The sequence below is a fragment of the Protopterus annectens genome, chromosome 3.part1, assembly GCF_019279795.1.
Source record: "Protopterus annectens isolate FY-2018-M chromosome 3.part1, PAN1.0, whole genome shotgun sequence".
NCBI lineage: Eukaryota > Metazoa > Chordata > Ceratodontiformes > Protopteridae > Protopterus > Protopterus annectens.
In genome coordinates, this window is record NC_056732.1 from 1402545895 (window position 1) to 1402559131 (window position 13237).

Here is a 13237-nt window from a genome sequence, read left to right on the forward strand (position 1 = left end):
CCTTTGTCAGTCTGTGCCAGTTTTCTGCAAACAGAGATAATGTCCCGCCCAAGGGAGCTTCTAGTTGTTCCCTGGTAGGCGGTAGTAGAGGAAAGTCATTGAGTTTGTGGTTGTTGGGCAGGTGAAACCCTCGTCACTTCTTTGGTTTCCTGGCTGCCATTGTCGCCCCTGTAAGGGCCTCTGTATTGGCCTCTTCCTCGCCACGCCTGTTCTTACCCCTTTGAAACTTTTCTGGATTAGGAAAGGCACAGTTTTTTGAAGGCCAATTCCTACTGAATCTGGGGGGTTGAACCTGGAGGAAATCTTTCACAGTCTGAACTGATTTTGCTTTTTCTTCGATGGTCTTTAACACATCCTTAGCATTTGCACCAAAAAGCTTGTTCTTTTCCAAAGGTGCATCCAGAAGTTTTGCTTTTACATGATCTGGTAGAGGTTGATCTTTTAACCAAGCATGTCTACACATCACTGCCCCTGTCATAGCTGCCCTACATGGAGCTTCCAGTGCATCATATCCACACTGCAGGAAGTGATTGCTTACTTGCTGAGTGTTATGTACAGCTTCCTGCAAAGTCTTCCTGTCTAAAGTATCAGGAGAAGCTAATGTTTTTTGTAAATCTTCTAAGAGATAATCCTGATATTGGAACATATGAAAAAGGCAATTTAAAGCTCTCATAGATAAGGTAGTGGATGTGTAAACCTTTTTACCCATCTCTCTAAAGACCTTGCTTCCCTGTTGGAGGGCAAAGGATTTTTTGAGGTGGAGGCTGAAACTCCTTTAGGCCCCTGTGAAATAGTTTCCAAATCAGCAGTATGGGCCCTGAATAAACGGGAATGAGTTTCAGGGACCCTGTAATACCTGTCTGGCTTGGCTGGAGCAGGAGGAAGAGAATCAGGGGTAGCACTAGAATCAGAATACAAATCATCCAGAACATCAAGTACAGGAGGAATAGCTAAGGGCCTGTGCTGAGGCTTCTTAAGGAAAGTCCTAAGGCGTTTCCTAGAATCAGAATATTCCTGACCCTGCCACTTGAAATATTCCCTCATGGTGTGCAGAACTTCCCCAAAAGAAATATCCTCAGGAGGGGAGGCTGAAGGTATGGAATCTTCTGCATCAGAGTCCTCATAGGTCTGGAAGAGCTCTTCCTGGCTATCAGAGTGGACAGAGCCCTCAGAATCTTCATCTGAAGGAGAAGGGTCAGAGGGTTCAACCCGGGGCCTTTTATCAGGAGGAGGCTGGGATGCTCTCTCTGGATGGGCCTGTGAACCTCTGATCATGGAAATTAAATCAGCAGCCATTGACATAATTTGTGTCTCCGGAGTTGGCTGAGGTAAGGATTTGGAAGCAATATGCTTTGTTTTGCTGGCTGCCTTAGCCCTAGTGTAGGCCTTAATAGACATGGCCATAGGAGGCCTGGCAGCTCCACGTGCAGGAGTGACCTTGTCTACAGCAATGGTCTCGGGCATTTCCTCGGTTTCGGTATCCAGAGGAAAATCTATAACTGGCGTAGTAATATCTGGAATCGGAGTCGTCGGTAATGCAGTGTCTTCGGTTCGTAGCGGTGGAGAGACAGTCTCAGAGGGAACCGGAGCACTCGCGCTAGGTTTTGGCATGGAGTCGGTGGTAGACGCGGGCAGAGGATGTCGGTCCCAGTCTTTTCGCTTTATGGGAGTTTGCGATGTCGGAAGATCCGACGGCATGGTGTAAGCAAATTTATCACCAAAAAAATCTTCAGCGAACTCCGCCCGGCGCCTGAGAGTGTGCTTGTTGAAGCGAGCACAGGCTACACAGGCCGAGACATCGTGGTCTGGGCCCAGGCAAGGGAGGCAGTAAGAGTGGAAATCCTTATGAGGTATTTGTTTACCACAAAAAAGACAATTGTTAACTTTTTCAGTAATTTCTGACATCGGCTGAGGCAAGAAAAGGTCCCCAACGGGGTACTCAGCTTTTTTGATGACTTTGGTATCGTAGAATACAGGAGCTGACCGACTGGCACTTGAGAACTGCTTCTGCTTCGGGCACCGCGTGGCAAGAAAGACAGAAGAAAATGGCGTTGGCTGATGCTTATGTACTCCAGCCGCTCTGACATCGGAGAGAAATGCGACATCAGCCGACGTCGGACCCAGACTTTGGAATCCGGCCGACCGAGGGCTGCCTGAGGCAGGACAAACCCACATGTTATGACTGCAGTTACATTCTTGAAGGACATCCAACGTACTGCAATTCTTTCCTCCATTTTTCCAGCAACCACCCCTTTAAACAAAAACGATCCATAGTAAAGGGACAACTTGTTAGAGTGGGAAGAATGTGCAGTACACTGTTGGATTTCCGAGCAGAATGTGACCTATTAAAGGAAATGTTCCTTAATAGGGGTTACCCGCACTATTTACTGGAGGAATTGATCTCTGAAGTGGTTTATAAGAGGATGAATGGATTTTATAAACCCATTTTATGCCAAGTACTAACCACCACTTTTTCAAGTCTTGATGTACCACGAGACTTCTCATTAAGTTTTGTCACCACTTACAGTATGAATTCCAAAGGTATTATGACTATAATACGAAAAAACTGGCAATTCATATCCAACAATTCGAGTTTGTTAGAGAAATTAGGTTTTTCTCCCAATTTTGTTTTTAAAAGAGGAAACAACCTTAAGGAACTTCTACAGAGGGACTATTCAAACCAATTTTTTAATAAAAGGATTGGAATGTACCCCTGTGGATTTTGTAACTGGTGCCACAAGGTTAAGCCAGGAGAAACTTTTACTGTTAGGGACAAGAAATATCTCATTAGGTTCCCTTTAAATTGTGAAAGCAGATCCATCATTTATATTGCCTTTTGTGATTGTTGTTTTGCTCTCTACATTGGCAAAACGGACCGTAGGGTCCGTGATCGTGTTTATGAACACATGTATGCAATTAAAAACAAGAAGGATGTGAATGCATTAGCTAAGCATGTTGTTCTTAACCCAGGCCATAGTTTTTCCTTTATGGTCATTGACCAAGTAGAAACTAAAATCCAAGGGGGTCCTTACTCACTAATTCTGGAGAATCGTGAATTGGAGTGGCAATTAAGGCTGGATGCTTTCAAGCATCCTGGCTTAAATGAAAATTGCAATATTTCGGCTATATTAAAGTTAAGGAGTTATTTTAGATCAGGTTTGAAGTAAACTATACACATTTTTAGACAGCCATATGAGATGACTGTTATGGGTAAAGTTTTTTAAAATTTTGTTTGGGCCACATATATAAAAATATCTAATAAATGGTCTATATAAATTTGTGCATCTGTAACCCATATTTATTATATTTATACATAGACTTTTTTAATTGCTTTACACTAACACTGTTATTTATGTTTTTGATTTCCTAAATAATTATAAAACATGTTTATAATTTTTCTGAAATAGGACTTGGACCAATTTGGCTTTTTAAGTTATTATTTGTTATTATTTTTCATATTTAAATGAGTTTTTAATAATAAGTACGTCTTTTTATTGACTGACATAAGCATGTACTCCTTGTATGTAATTGGTTATTTACATTCTATCCCTATACTGGATGTCGACCACAAGCTTTTCGCTTGTAGGTCAGGAATGATCACACTGGCATTTTGGATTATTTTATATCTTTTCCAAATTGTTACTTTAGGGAGCAACGCACTTGTGTGTTTTTGGTCTCGCGTTTTTAATGTTGTAACGCTGACATCATTTCCTGTATTTTATTTTATTGTCAACATAAAAAAAGAGTACGCATACTACACTTTTGTAAACCTATTCTCTGAAGAAGCCACGGCAGAAGCTGTGGCGAAAACGCTGTCTATTTTTAATAAAATTGCGTTCAGGACATTGGTTTCGTTTCACGCAATTTTTTGACTGGAGCAAGGTCCCCGTGGCACTTTTGATTTCACATAAGCAAATCACATTTGACATTCACATCCCAACCCCCCCCCCCCCCCCCCCCGGTAAGGAAACCTCCTTAAAAAACTTCTCCAAAGCCAACTTCATGCTACTGAAGTTAGAAGCGACAAACTTCACAACACCCACGCAGACGGGATCTGGAAGTTAGACTGCAGAATCCTACACTAAGGCACTGTACGGGCACATCCACTCGTGCATGAATCGTGCCATCCCAAATAGAACCAAGATGCTCTTCTCCAGAAAGATGAAGCCAATCTGGTGGTTCTCTGCTATAAACAAACTATACAACAGAAGGAAGAAACTGTTGCAGAAAAAAAGAGGAAAATCCCAGGATGCAAAAAACTCCCTCGCCAGCCTCAGTAAGAAGCTGAGATCCCTCAAAATCCTCAAAAGCTAGTTACGAAAATAAAATTGCCAAAGATTCCAAAGACAACCACAAGGCATTCTATAATTATGTCAAGAATCTAAATGGCAATGCTTAGATCTGCTCTGAGCTACAACAGAATGGCATTAAATATACTGATCCCAACGATATTGCCACTATCCAGGCAGATCGATTTAGTGCCAACATCACCCCCCTCTCACCCCCTAAAGGGCCCATCTCAATACCAAAAGACTGCCAAATTCCAATAATCACGGCCACACAGGTAGAAACCGCACTCTCCACAGCTAAGAATACAGCATCCATGGGACCAGATGACATCCCAGGCTGTGTACTACATGAACTACAAAATGAACTGGCACCACACCTACGTGTCATGTTTAATTTTAGCCTCAGCTCCGGCTTCGTGCCCACTGAATGGCACACAGCTACAGTTATCCCACTCCACAAGGGAGGATCCGCCTTGGATCCTGGGAACTACCGGCCCATCAGTCTGACAAGCCTGATCTGCAAGAGCATGGAACGCATCATCATGGAACTTATAAACAAAGACATTGGCAACATTCAAACACTGGACCCCACCCAGTTTGGGTTTGTGAAGGGCCGATCTTGTCTCCTGAATCTGACTGACTTCTTCGAATCAGTCTCCAGAGCTGTGGAAGAGGGTAAGGTGGTCCACAAAGCCTATCTGGACCTCGCCAAGGCCTTCGATACCATCCCGCTCTCTGGAATCATAGATAAACTTACTAAGCTGGGCATAAATCCCTACGTCACTCGATGGGTTGCCAACTGGCTTACTGACAGAACCCACACTGTAAAAGTAGCAGACTCCAAACTCCAGCTCCAGACAAGTGACAAGTGGAGTACCTCAGGGTTCAGTCCTGGGACCACTCTTGTTTGGCATCTACTTCTCTGAAGTACAGGCCAACACTAAGGGACTCTGGCTAACAAAGTTTGCAGATGACTGCAAACTGGGAGCCATTACTGAATCCCCAAATGATGTGGATATTCTACAAAAAGGCCTTACAGAATCAGATGCCTGTTGCCAGAGCCATGGGCTCAAGCTTAATGCCAAGAAATGTATAGTTATCGCCTTTGGAAAAAAAACATGTACCCATGAATTACCACATAGGTGGCAGGACGCTAAACATCGAAAGTGTGAGGAGAGACTTAGGGACACAGGTGGACAGTAGTCTCACTTTAAAGAACCACATCACCACAACAGTCAGGAAATCCTTCTATGTGGCACACCTCATCACTAAGGGCTTTTCATCCAGAAAAAGGTAGTCATTGTCCCACTGTACTTATCCCTCATTAGACCCATTATAGAGTATAATGCCCTGTTTGGTATGTACCTCACAAGACATCTGCAACAGCTGGAAAGGCCACAGAAATACCTCACTAAAAGAATTACAGGCCTAAAGCAGATGCCATATGCTGACCGCCTAAAAAAACTCCAGCTATGCTCTGTGGCATATCGTCTACTCAGAGGCGATCTCTGCTTAACATACAAGGCCATGTCAAACTCTGAGCTGTAGGACATGCTCCACTTAAAAAAATCCCAATCCCTCAGAGCCACACGCTCCAGGGATCTAAATCTTGTCATCACAATGAACAAAACATGCTGGAGGGATAGGTTCCTGACCCAGAGACTCCCCACACTCTGGAATAGACTACCCATACATGTCAAGCAGAGCGCCTCATTGGCCCTCTTCAAAAGGAACCTTGATGATTGGATGGGAGATAGGAAATTCACCCCGGGGATCATGTCAGTCGCCCTGCTAGACAGGAGCCCAGAGAAGTAAATATTGTGGGAAGAAATATCCAGGAAATTGTTATGGCTAGGCTTGCATAGTCCCTAGGGCCGACAGCATAGTACCAACCTATGAACCTATAAAGAGGGCAGAGAACAGACAGTGGGGTACTTCATGATCTGGGCCAAAGCAAGTGACAGTAAGAATGGAAGTCTCTGTGTGGTATTTGCTTTCCACAGGCGAGACAGTTATTGACTTTTTCGGACATCTGAAGACGTCCATTTTAAGTGTACCACGGACGAAAGCACTTATCTGGAGTAATAAACAGTCTTGTGTGCTTGCCACTCTTTAAGCAGACTAGCCTGGTCACATTTACAGCTGTCGCAGGTCATATCAAACCATGGTTTGCTACTTACAAAGCTCTGAAAAATAACTATGTTGGCAATCTCTAATATGTTAGCTCACTCACTGCTGTTGTGCATTGTCAGCATAGACCGAGAAAAGAAATCTGGTACAACAAACTATTGCACTAAACTACTAACTGCAGAATAGTTATACCTTTTGTAACTGGGTGAGCTAATAGTGTACAAATGGCATTTTTACAGCAGGTAAGCAGGACAAAACATTAGCAGCTCATATCCTTAACCCCCTTAGCTGTACTGGTAGGCAACACAGAAAATGCAGACCATTCTAAACATTTGTAGTCTGTTGGCCATTACTAAACTGTCAACATTCATGGTCTTTATAGCAATAAAGACAACACTGGATTCATCAGTGCTTTTGTGTAGTTGTCAGAATGTTACAATGGAAGTGTAGTTTGAAAGCAGTCATCGTAACATTCTAAAAGTTTCTGGAGATTCAGTGGAGGCTGGTCCCCCCCTTAACTCTCCATTCTGCAACTTAAAAACAGTAGTTAACCCTCCCATACAATCTTCTACATGTTATAAAAACAGTAACGCAGGAGCTGACTGGTGAATGAGTGTCACTTTTACAAACATTACTTATGACAGCTTTACAGTGATCATGTACAATGTTAGATCACATTATATTTAGCTAAAAATTCAGACTTCCACAATAAAATCAGAAATTAAAACAGCCAATCCATAGGTCAAATGGCCCCAAGCTAACGTTTCAAATCTGTCTACACAGCCTATACTGCCTCTGGTATAATATTACAGGTTTAATGTAAACAGACCAATCAGTACAGTTACTGAGCAACAGACAACTGTGTGTGGTTACTCTGGATCTGCACTTACAAAGATCCAGTTTCTCACAAAGATCCAGTTTCTCTTATAATCTCCATCTTTTTTAGCCTCTCTACCAATAAGGAGAGGTTAACAGTATCAACATCTTTCACACAGTGCACAAGAGGAGCTCCTGCTACCTACCTTGCCTTTTTTTCTCCCAAGATCACATCTATTCCATGCCTAGAATGGAAACCATATGACAAATAGGGAAGAACCCCTGTATGCCTAAGGAGGAAGACAAATCCAGATGAACATATTTACATTCAATTTTCCCAGAGGAAGCTTGTTCTACACACAGCTCTGAATACTGAGAAAACAATTGCATCCAAACTTCCATCTGCACATGGGAATCAGGAACCAAAGTGTTAAAAACAACAGCCACAGCCAAAACTGTTTTGCGAGCAATATATACTTAAATAACCTTGATGGTAGTGGGTGCTGGTGAGAACTGCAGGCTGCCGAACAAAGTATTTTAAACTACAAAAAGGCAGCAGTAATACCTGGTTAGACGTAGTGACCTTTAGCAGGTAAAACAGCAGTGATAAGTGAAATGAGGGTTTAGCTTATAAATGTTATCTCACAGCCAGTGTGCTACACTTACAAGGAGGGGGGAGGGGATCTTGAATCACATTCAGCATTTTTTCCCCCTTTAAATAACCTCGCTTGACCTCAGACTAACAGCTGATACTGGGATTGTTTACGGAGCTGTTGGCTACTCGTGAGGTAAGGTACTTCAAGGACTCCAGTCTAAACCACTGACCAGACATCTTTACACTACTGAATTACTTGCAGACACATAAAATATTTTTAATTTACAATAAATATATTCAGCTATTTGCATACAATCAGCTAGGACTTACTAGTACAGATATCAGTTTGCTCAGGACTTCAAGTATGTTAAACCAGGTCAAATTAATCAACGTCTGCATAATTTACTGAGTTTACTCACTTATTATTCTGAACTTAACATTAATTTAATGTGATATTTTTCCACATTTTAAATTTTCTCATGCTGTACTGCACTATGTAATAGATACATTAGATGTTTTTAAAACAGAGGTTAATGTTACAGTAACCCACAGAATCAATGGCCAGAACCACATATTGCAATTTATCAGTCTACTCAATGGAATATTACCGAGACTGTTGACATTATAATTATCAAATTAGGTATGGGGAATTTTGCACATTAAAGAAGGTCATGTGGCCATCTTCCGTAGTCCAATTAATAGTTCTCGTTTTGCACAAACTACTGTTGATCATATCGCATGTACCACCTAGTTTGTTAATGATCACATATTCATCCCACAGTCTCAGCTGGTTTACCTCACCATACACCTGGTGTTTCAGAGTTAATGAACTAATCTAATCTAATGTGCGACAGATGCATGCATTTTATATAGGACATTACACATTATATATAAACACAGTCAATGCAAGAGGGACAGCATTAAAGACACAGTAACAGAGAGGAGGGAGAGCAACAGAAACATGAAAAGGTACACGTTTTTAACTTGGGTTTACATTATCATACGGATTTAATACTGGCTATCCAGTAAAGTATATATTCTTGTAACACTGGAGACTAGGAAGAATCACTCAAACAGGATGTCAGTCTTACAGTACTACAGAAACTGAATGCAAAAAAAATATATATATATAAATATATATATATATATATATATATATATATATATATACATATATACATACACATACACGTTCATGGAACTCTTACAACATGGTGACTTAAATGCTTTAATGTAAAGCAAGAAACCACTTGCCCTAGGTGTGATCGTTCACAGAACAACACTCATATGAAAAGCTTCACAGACCATGTCAAAGTGAATCATGTTGCAAAAATATGTAAAGCACAGAAAGCTGATGTAGTCATACCTCTCAATCTTTAAGCATTAAAATCATTACAAAGCCTTAAAAATAATACCAAATGGTCAGAAAAAGGGGCAACTTTATTTTTCACAACAGAAGTTTTTCCTACATTAGGCTCTGTGTATTAAGTGATGAGGAATCTTTTTATACACTTAGTTTATTTAACAAGTTATGTCCAAATAACATCTGACGCTATAAGGAAATCAATAAATCTAGGCAGGGCATTAATACCTCTCAATTGTTCGGATTTTCACAGAATGTCCAGATTTTTGCCTCAAAACTTGTGGTTGTCTCGCAAATCATTGAGGAATTAAGTCACTAAATAATGACAAGACATTTGAGTCTCGGTCTTCATATCATTCAAAAAATGCATGGTAACACAAAGCTGTTACTCTAACAACTGTATAAGTTTATAAAAAGCAACAGTTGAAATCTGCCCTGATTTTGCATCTTTGTCCCCTCATCATTTTGGCCTTAACCAGATTTATTGCAGTAAAAGATTGGCAGGTATGGGAACAAGGCCAAAGCCAGAGCAGTTAAGAGGTATGGATGCTGTTGACTAGCAAATAAGTTATTTGGTGTCACAGAAGAGTTGCAGACAACCAATCTGCAAGATATGTTTGCTAGAGATGCCTGCAAGATATGTTTGCTAGAGATGCCGTACACATGACAGAGGTAAACGTGATTCGATACAGCATTTGTGAAAATCTGTGAAAATATTTACAAAGGCCCAAGTAACACTTTATACTGGGCAAAAAGATATATAGCTTAGTAAAATAACTGTAGCATAAAACCAAGATGCAGCTTTTAACGTGCATGGCAGATTGGCAGACAGCAATAAGTGATAGCAATTCTTGGCACTGATGCACATAAAACATTAAGTTAAAAGAACTAGGTCTGCAAACAATAAAAACAGAGTCGGTAGTCTCCAGAAGAGTGTGACTGCCCTACAGTATTTTAATTCATTCACTTTCTGATAACCGTTTTGCCTGTTCAAGGTAGTGTGTTTGCATGTGTGTATGTATGTATGAAAGGGGGAGTCACGTACCTCTCTCTCCAAGGACTGAGTGTTAAGCACAGAACCAATCCTGGGTGAGATGCCATGCCGCAACAGCATATTCGCACTTATAAGCACACTGTAGACACACCTGAAGGTAACTTAAAGGACTGCTAATTCACCTATTTGCATGTCTTTGGGATATGGACAAAAACAGAGAACCAAACACAACCCAAACTGGACTCTTGAGTGGATATGCAAATTAAAAATGAAAATCTACATACTTCAGAAGGCAATCAAATTAGCACTGTATTTTCTCTAGTCTGTCTCTCTAGCTCACCAATCTTCACACAACTTAACTGTCGAGTTTATCATGTCCTTGTATACATTACAATCTTGTATTCTGTTCTGCTCTTTCCATGTTTTGCTCATTTGAATTTCATTGTGTATGTACTTTTTAGGGCGTCATTCTAAGAGTTTTTGTAAACTAACCCCAGGATGACACTGGAACTGGTCAGAATTCATCAGTGCTCTAACCCTGAAAACAAATTCATATAAGTAAATAAAAATATTGTAAATATCAGTACACACAACTATTAATATTAGACTAAAATGACCTGCATTAAAAGAAACACTGAAACCAACCTTTATATATAAAAAGATATTCAATGAAAAAATATGCATCCATAATCAGATTTCCGAACGTCTGACTGAGCAGACTTGTTGTCTTTCGGCTTTTCCCAGTTAGGGGTCGCCACAGCAGAACTCCGGTCCGCTAATGATTGACAGCAGATTTTCATGAACGCCGAGATGCCAGCTCGACATTCAACCTTCAATAAAGGTACACCCATTTACGCATGTCTTTCGAATGCCCACCCAACCACGGGGAGGACATGCAGACTCCACACAGAAGGCACTCCCCGCACTCCAGCCAAGAATCGGACTATCCATCAAAAATGGAAGAGTGATTACTTCGCTCAAAGAAGAAACTGTGACCAATCCACTGGTCAGAAAGTGATAACCATGATTCTTGCTGATGTTGAAAGAATGACCATAACCCCAGGTACAAATGAACTGGTGACTCAAAACCATGAGCATGTCTGGAAATGGATGAATAATCAAGATGACTGTGCTAGGGTCAACAGATGGGTGATAACAAAAATGCTCTAAAGACTGCACAAAATCTTTTTTTCCACTGTTCAAAGTTTACCAGTGCCTTGATGCTGAGTAACTCTTCTACTAGTATAATGCCCTTGGTAATGGACATTCCCAGGACATTTGCCTTGTCAAGAGTACCTGGACCTGGACCATCCAATGGCCAAATGTATACATGAGAACTTAAAGGGGTAGATGAAATACTCAAGTGAGACGCACAGAACTTGCCCTAGACAAATCATGCATCTTTAAAAGGCTTTAGCTGCTGGAGAGGAAGAGGCACAGAAGACTGAATTTTATTAATGAAATGTACTGAAATGCAACTAGTATAAAAAGCCTCATATTTGCACGATGAGCAAGCTTTGTGTCTTGTATATTAAGCAAACCTCTCCAGTTTAAAATCCTCTACAGGCCTCTACAGGAAACGTTCTCCATATGCTCCCACTGTTCATAGTTGCCCGAAGAGATGCCAGTTTGAACAGCACCACTTCAGGACATTTAACTGTATACCACTAAACACTCTCACTTAAACCTTTAAGTGATACTCCCCTACTCCTTCCCATCTACTAAGGATCTGGTATATTGGAAAGGCACTTCCCTGTCATCTGTTGCTGGTCTGTTGGATATGGGCAACCTGAGGCAGGGTAACAACTGCCTCATATTCACTGTGCATTCTAAAATTAAATAGTTAGAAAACAGTGTGCGATAGATGTAGACACACAATGTCAGTGGAGGCAAAGGTGTCCCATACACACACGGAAAATGCAAACCAGGCTGTCAGAGTTATACCCAAAACATTCACTACTAAGACTAAGGACCAAGCACACAGACCCACATTTGTGGCGGTACTGGCTTGTAATCTACGGAAATCTCCAAGACCTCCTAAAAGCTTTTCTCAGTGGCCCTGCACACATTCAAAGAAACAGCACCTCACAAAATACAACTCTGAAAATCATAGCAGCCCCGCTTCCAAGCCCATAAGGCAACACACCACACAGCCAAACATTCTAGTCATTAGGGATTCCATCTTAAGACATACTGATGCCCCCCCTACCAGGCTAACCAAGGAGAAGATCACAGTGAGCTGTTTGTCTGGAGCCAGGATTAGCCAGATCATGCATGCACTTAGGTCTTTAAACCACAAGTACCAGTATGACAGTCATAGTTTATGTGGGCATAAATGACTTGAGATCTACCTCACTGGACTACATGAAGAGAACATGATGGAGTTCTCTGAATGCGTGTCCCAGGCAATTAAGAAAATAGCCTCGAGTTGCATCCTACCTTCACCAATAATGATGCCACAGTACCAGAAAAAATGATTAACTGCAACAATTGGCTTAGTTTCTGGTGTCACAACAAGGGAATCTAATATCGGTCAGCCTAAGGAGACACGATTGACAAACCATGATGCTTTGCCAGAGATGGTTTGCACTTGTTATCACTTGGCTTCTGGATAAAGGCAAAAACTTTATCCATCCCCATAGTGCCTTTTTTAGGCCAAGCCAAGTTGTTAAACCCTCCAGCATAACAAAAATCATTCATGACTACCTAAACGTACTGCTGCGCAGTTCTAGGAGTTTAAATAAAAAAAAATGCACTTTCATGAGGCACTCCTCACCCTAGAATACAGACATGTGTGCAGTTATGGAAACATGGTTCAGAACCACAGAAAGCACCCCAGCTATCAAAAGGCTACAATGTCTTTCATACAGTTTGATCCCCCTCAGCTCAGAATAAAAAACAAAGGGAGAAGTCTCTCTGTATTTTAGAAAAGGACAAGTACTGGTAGACTGGTCCAACAACATGACTCGCTAAAGCTGCCCAACTAACCACAGGTGCAAAATCCTATCATATCCTTGCTAGCTACCAATCCCCTAACACAAGTCTGGAAA

At 41.2% G+C, this 13237-nt stretch overlaps 2 protein-coding genes across 6 annotated transcripts in view; both read right to left on the reverse strand.

The window, feature by feature from the left end:
- Positions 1-13237, reverse strand: part of FAM83H (family with sequence similarity 83 member H) — a 1342513-nt gene that overhangs the window by 1250547 nt on the left and 78729 nt on the right. The window lies entirely within an intron of this gene.
- The window catches only part of LOC122797791 (histone H3-like), a 149162-nt gene that overhangs the window by 3571 nt on the left and 132354 nt on the right, over positions 1-13237 (reverse strand). The window lies entirely within an intron of this gene.